A 6,610-nucleotide genomic window follows, 5' to 3' on the forward strand; every position below is an offset into this window, starting at 1 on the left:
CGTCGGGCTCTGTGCTGACTGCCAGCTCAGAGCCTGGAGCCTGTTTCAGTCTGTGACTCCCTCTCTCTCTGACCCTCCCCTGCTCACGCTGTCTCTCTCTCCTAGAAATAAATAAAACACTTAAAAAAAAAAAAAAAGAAAGAAAGAATTTATTTCTTGGCTATGAAACAATACCCTGGTTTTATTTTTAAAATCGTTTGTTTTGTTTCAATAGATTTAAAAAGTTATTTTTTATCTTGAAAATTACTGTGGTTTGAAATGGGTACTTTCAAACATTCAAATTCTTGATTTACCAGCTCAGTCTCAGAGTTCTTCCCATTCAAACCCTGCTAAATGTCCTTTTCTTTGTTGAGTAATGAATGTTGTCTTCTCTTGCAGCACCAGTTTTCATGTGAAAATTATTTCATCATTTTAACTCCCCACTTCCCCCCAAATCAAAGTTTTAGTATTTTAATTAAACGTATGATTTAGTTTATTTATTCTAGGAATAATACATGAACACAACAAAGTTTAAAAAAAACAATAGATTTTTGGGGCACCTGGGTGGCTTAGATGGTTAAGCATCTTGCTCTTTAAAAAAAAAATTAGTATTTATTTTTGAGAGACAGTGAGACAGCACAGTCAGGGGAGGGGCAGAGAGAGAGAGACAGAGACACAGCATCTGAAGCAGGCTCCAGGATCTGAGCTAGCTGTCAGCACAGAGCCCAACGCAGGGCCCAAATCCATGAACCCTGAGATCATGACCTGAGCCAAAGTTGTATGCTTACCTGACAGACCCATCCAGGCGCCCCACGTATCTTGCTCTTGGTTTTGGTTCAGATCATGATCTCACATTTCACGAGTCCTGTGTTAAGCCCTGTGCTGAAATCAGGGAGCCTGAGTGGGGTTTTCTTTCTCCCTGTTTTTCTCTCTCTGCCCCTTCCCTGCTGCTGCAAGCATGTGCTGTTCTCTCTCAAAATAAGTATATATACTTTAAAAAATCTTTAAAAATGGGGCACCTCGTGGCTCAGCCAGTTAAGCCTCTGACTCTCGATCAGGTCATAACTTTGGGTTTGTGAATTTGAGCCCTGCATCTGGCTCTGTGCTGACAGCTGGGAGCCTGGAGTTTGCTTCAGATTCTGTGTCTCCCTCTCTCGCTGTCCCTCTCCTCTGCACATGCTCTGTCTCTTTCTCTCTCAAAAATAAATAAACATTAAACATTTAGATTTTTTCTAAAAAAGCTAGATTTTAATACTAAATTATCACCAGAAATTTGGAAGACAAAAACATGTACTCTGAAATCTTTTAATTCTTACCATCCTTTGTATTTTGAAAAGCATATAGTATACAATGTGTATTCTACTGATTAAAGCATTTTTGTGTGGTAAAATTCTGGACATTAACTCCTTACATATCTATATATAGAACTCTGAGTAACTATTCTTTCTCCTAGAGAAAATTAAGCAAACTTAATCTAGTCTAAAGACAATATGTTCCATAACATCTTACCTGCTTCATATTGCTTAGTAATTAATTATTCCTTCTTAAAATAGTTGCCAAATTTAAGACAAATAAATGGAGAAATTTTAATATTTACCTTTGGGCAAGTTGGTAGGCTTTTTAAAGTTAAACAATTCATATTCTCTCACGAAGAGAATTTTGCACCTTACTCTTACCTTAAATTCCTACCTATGTCCCTAACATATGCAACAATTGAGGCCGACAAATTTCATTAAAATTAAGATGTGTCAGTTCATATCTGTTTAACTCCATTGATTTCAATATTTTCACCTAATGTAAAGATTAACTAAATAGTTTTGATACTGTTAACATCATAATTAAGTTAGGCCTTGGATAACATTATGGAACTCAGAAATAGGTTTGCTTTATTCAGTGCTGGGAAAATATTTAACATTTATTCAGTAGTAGCAGAAGCGAAAATCTTTTCTCCTATATGTGCAAAGATATGAAACTCATTTGTTCATATTCTAATGCTTTAATCAAAAATACTAATAAGATTCCTTAAGAAAATCCACAAGTAAGAAAACTCCTAGAAACTAACAAGTTATTTAATTTTGTGTGAAAAGAGCAAGGTAAAAAAATAGCCCCAAAGTCAAGAAATATCCTAAAATGATATCTTGAAGAAATCACTTGTCCTTTAATAATTTAGAAGGGGCTATCTCAATCATAGTGAGCAAAAAGTCAATAACAAACTTCCATGCTGTGCTCAGAAACAGCTCAAAAAGCATTTTATACCACATATTACAAGTCATATTGAAATCCAGCATTCACAGGTGCTTTGTTTTCAAACTAGAGAATACAAAAACAAATGCAAAATTAAAACATTGTGTTATTGAGTGTCTTAGCAAATTGTTTGGCTCCAAGGGAGAAAATAAAATTTGAGTAATATATAGGATAGTGTGTGCTCTCTCTATAATCTCAGCATTTTTAGCCATGCTAATATAGCTACTGAAGTAATGCTAACATAATACCAGTGATGTATTGTTACTTTAGATTTAGATTTGGGAGTGACCAACTAAGAATATAGGTTACTGAAGCCTTGAAAATAAATATAAACCCTTAGAAAGACTGAAAGAGCAAGGTGAGAAAAGCAGTGAGAGGAGAAATTTGGGGAATACTGCTACTTAGGGGTCCATCACAGACAGAAAAAGAAACAAAGCTAATGAACAAGCAGAGAGGGCCAGGGAGTTTGAAGATAGAGAGAAAAAAGCAAACAATTGATTCTGGAATGGCTTGGAGATGGAGAGGAAATGGTGTTGGTAGTGGGAGTCAGAGAATAAGTGCAGAAATTAACCTTGACTAGGAGAAACAATTCACCTGCATTGAGAACATCTCAGCATGAACTGATTTGAAAATCAATGTTTCCTTGCAGAAATGATGATAGACAAATTCAGGGAAAAGTCACACATATTATCATATATATTTAAACCAATATATACTTAAGATATCTATCTATAATAAGAAATCAAAGTTTTCTAGGAACAGGGAGAAAATTATAAACACTGAGGACTGAAGTCAATAAATAGATTTCACTTTTCAAGATATCTGGCATGGAGAATGAGGCTGTGAACAGGAGAGATATAGATTGATGCCTTTATTAGTTAGGAAGTCCAAGGGCTTGTCTTGTTGTTTGTCATCATCATTATTGTTGCTGGAGAATTTTAAAGAGAAAGTTTGGAACATGAAAAGTTGAAGGATCTGATACAAAGAGTATAGGGGCAATTTCAGATATATAATAGTTTAAATAGAATAATTTACTTTTCTTTTGTGCAAATATTTATGTAAAACTTTCCTCTGTTCAACTGCAAGTAAATTAGAGGGAATTAAGACTGCCATTGCTGAAAAAAAATAGTTAATGAACAGATTTGTCTTCCAAATTGGCTTGTGAGGCCCATTTCATTGATATCCATGTAAGAGCAAAGTCTTTTAATTTATAAGAGCAGGCACTGTCCAGAAAATAAAACAGTAGGAGAATCTAGGCTCAGAAATCAAAGCTCTTAAGGAGTACAGCCTTAGATTTATTTATAAGCATCAGTTTTAGAGGTATATTAACAACAGTATTTTAAGTTATTCTTTGATAGTGTTAATTCTGGCAGAAAAGGTAAGGAAAATCCATAAGACAGAAAAGGGAGAGCCTCCCAAACCTGAGTGGATCATTTTAGTTAGGGACTAGAAACATCAATAGGATTACCTCACTCCAGCAGAGATCAAATCCTGTCTACACCAGCCCTTGTAGAAGGGACACACTATTTGTGCTGAGCTGTTACTAAACAGTTTCCTCTTACTGCAAGCAGTAATAACAGGTAAAGTATCCTTTACAGATACCTGTGCGATATTGGCCAGTCTTTAGCAGGATAAATTCCACCTGCAACTACTTGCATCGGGGAATCCCTTCTTTAATGTCCTAAGATAGTCATCTGTTCTCCAAATAGGGTAAAGCCCTGGATAACAAGAGACCTGAAGGTAAGGAGAAGGACAAATTTCCATATGCATCTGGACTTGGATGGGAACAAGCAGAGCCAGTTTCGGAGTCCCCACACCTCCTATTTCAATCACACCTTTTGGAAGGAAGACAAATGATACGAAAAGATCTTAGGAGGCACAATGTAGTCAAGAGTAACGATATATGCCCAGTCTCATATGAGAAAGCAGGAATACTTCCTGATTTGGAGGTGAGAAGGAATCAAGGTAATACAGGGGAGAAAATGAGAAAAGTGAAGGAACTAATTGGATTGCAACAATATTCACATAAGGATAGGTGACTAGAAAATTTATGTCAAGATGGTACTGGGTAAAGTAGTGGGTCTATGATCTGGGATTTGAGAAATTTGGACAATTTTTGAAGTAGATTTGTGGGTGACATGACACACTGTAAAGAGGCCATCATTGCATAAGTCCAGCTGATGTTACATAGGATACATTTGTAGTTCAAAATAATAATTACTAAATTATAACAATATTCACTATGGTTTAATTTATTTTGGTTTAACTTCTTTGCCCAGTAACAGATGTCCATGTTATTTGCTAGGTGCCAAGCCACATGAATCTGTTTTGATAATAATTGTGGGGCTTATTTAAAAATATTGTTTTATTAGACATAAACTGAATATTTAAATGCCAGTAAATGATTTTTTTTTAAAGAAGGCAACAGGATTCCAGTGAAATAACTCACAATTCTCCCATCTGTTATGGAAAAAAAAAAAAAGTCCAGGCTTAAAAAAAAATCTTAGCATGGATAAACACTTGACTTTCAGAATTTGCCTATTTACTGTGATTTACTAAATTGTTGCTTTAAATGAACAGAAAGAATAAAATCAAAATGGAACCAGCAGGAATAGACAAGTTTTATTAGCCCAGAGAGGCATTATATAGAAATGTCAAACTGACCACCTACTGAAAATGTCTGGAAGTCTCACTTCTTTCTAAATGTCACCAACTACTCAAAATAAACACTGGATTGATGTACCAGCAGACTTATATGATGTTCTTTTAAAGCTCTCCATATTTTATTCATTCTTTTTCCCTCCAACCTTCAAGTAATACTGCATTGTATTTTGCCTTTTCCCTAGCAGAACATCATAAAGCTCTTGCTTTCTTCTCCCAGAATAATTTCCTCTATATCAGGCTCCTGCAATATACCCTTCAAATCTTTCAAGGTCTGTTCTGGCCAACCCGAAAAGGGCACAAGTTCTAAAGTTGGAAAACTTGAGTTCAGAATCTGCCTTTTGCTAGCTATGTGGCCCTCGGGCAAATTTCAGTCTATCTGGACTACAGTTTCTCCCAGATTGGAAACAATTCTAAGAGTCTCAGCCTTAAACCTTAATGATTCTGTGATACAGTCGAACCTGGGTGGCTCAGTTGGTTAAGCGTCTGACTTCAGCTCAGTTCAAGATATCGTTACTTGTGAGTTCGGGCCTGTGTAGGATTCTGTGCTGACAGCTCAGAGCCTGGAGCCTGCTTCAGATTCTGTGTCTCCTTCTCTCTCTCTGCCCCTCACACCTGTCTTTCTTTTCTTTCTCTCTTGAAAATAAACAAACATCAAAAAAATAACAAAATGATTCTGTGATTCAAACACAAAATTCATAATACTAAGAAGCACACAGAAGCAGCAATAGTAGATTACATAAACAAATTAGGATTAATAAGAATGCCAAAATCTTCATAGAAGAAAAATGTAGGCTTCTTTATCAATACTTTTGTACTAAATTTCCCAGATTTTGCTTTTGGGCACTGACTTTTCAAGTAAGTGGGACTATCATTGAGGATGTCAGAAAGAAAAACTTTAATTTGTAAATGTGTGTATATGTATATATTAAATGTATATATACTCTGTAAACAATCTTACAATCCATTAAATTCAAAGGCATAAACAAGGTACTAGTTGGTAATATTAAGATTTGCTTACTTTAAATTTTTTTATGTTTTATTTGTTTCTGAGAGAGAGAGAGAGAGTGAGAGAGACAACATGATTAGGGGAGGGTCAGAGAGAGAGGAAGACACAGAATCTGAAACAGGCTCCAGGCTCTGAGCTGGCTGTCAGCATAGAGCCGGATACGGGGCTCAAACCCATACACCGTGAGATCATGACCTGAGCTGAAGTCGGACGCTTAACCGACTGAGCCACACAGGTGCCCCAAGATTTGCTTACTTTATAAAATATATCTAACCATATGATTGCTAGGGAAGCAATCACATAAAAATATCGGACATGTTATTTGTATAAAAAAATAAACATGTCCTAAATCACAATGGCAAACTAGTGCCAAGAACTTGTTATGATTCCCAAATATTTAAAATTACTTTGATGAAAGTACATGCCTTTTTGGAAATTATAATACATGTGCATTGATAGTAAATGTTTTGTTTTTAATTCCTGAAATAAAACTATTTTGTCTAGTGTCAAGAAGAGTTGTATACACTCTGTTTCCAAAATAACTAAGTTCAATGAATTTGCCATGTAGTTTCTGCAAAAAGTACCACTATGTTTTTATACATGTATACACATATAGGCAAAATAAGCAATAACACTATAACATTTTTATCAGCCTCCTATAACTTCTTTATATTTCATTAATGATTTAGTATTTCCACGTACTAAAAATATATGTTC

This window comes from Hyaena hyaena, unplaced genomic scaffold (assembly GCF_003009895.1).
Source record: "Hyaena hyaena isolate Hyena2069 unplaced genomic scaffold, ASM300989v1 scaffold_1400, whole genome shotgun sequence".
In the NCBI taxonomy this organism is placed as follows: domain Eukaryota; kingdom Metazoa; phylum Chordata; class Mammalia; order Carnivora; family Hyaenidae; genus Hyaena; species Hyaena hyaena.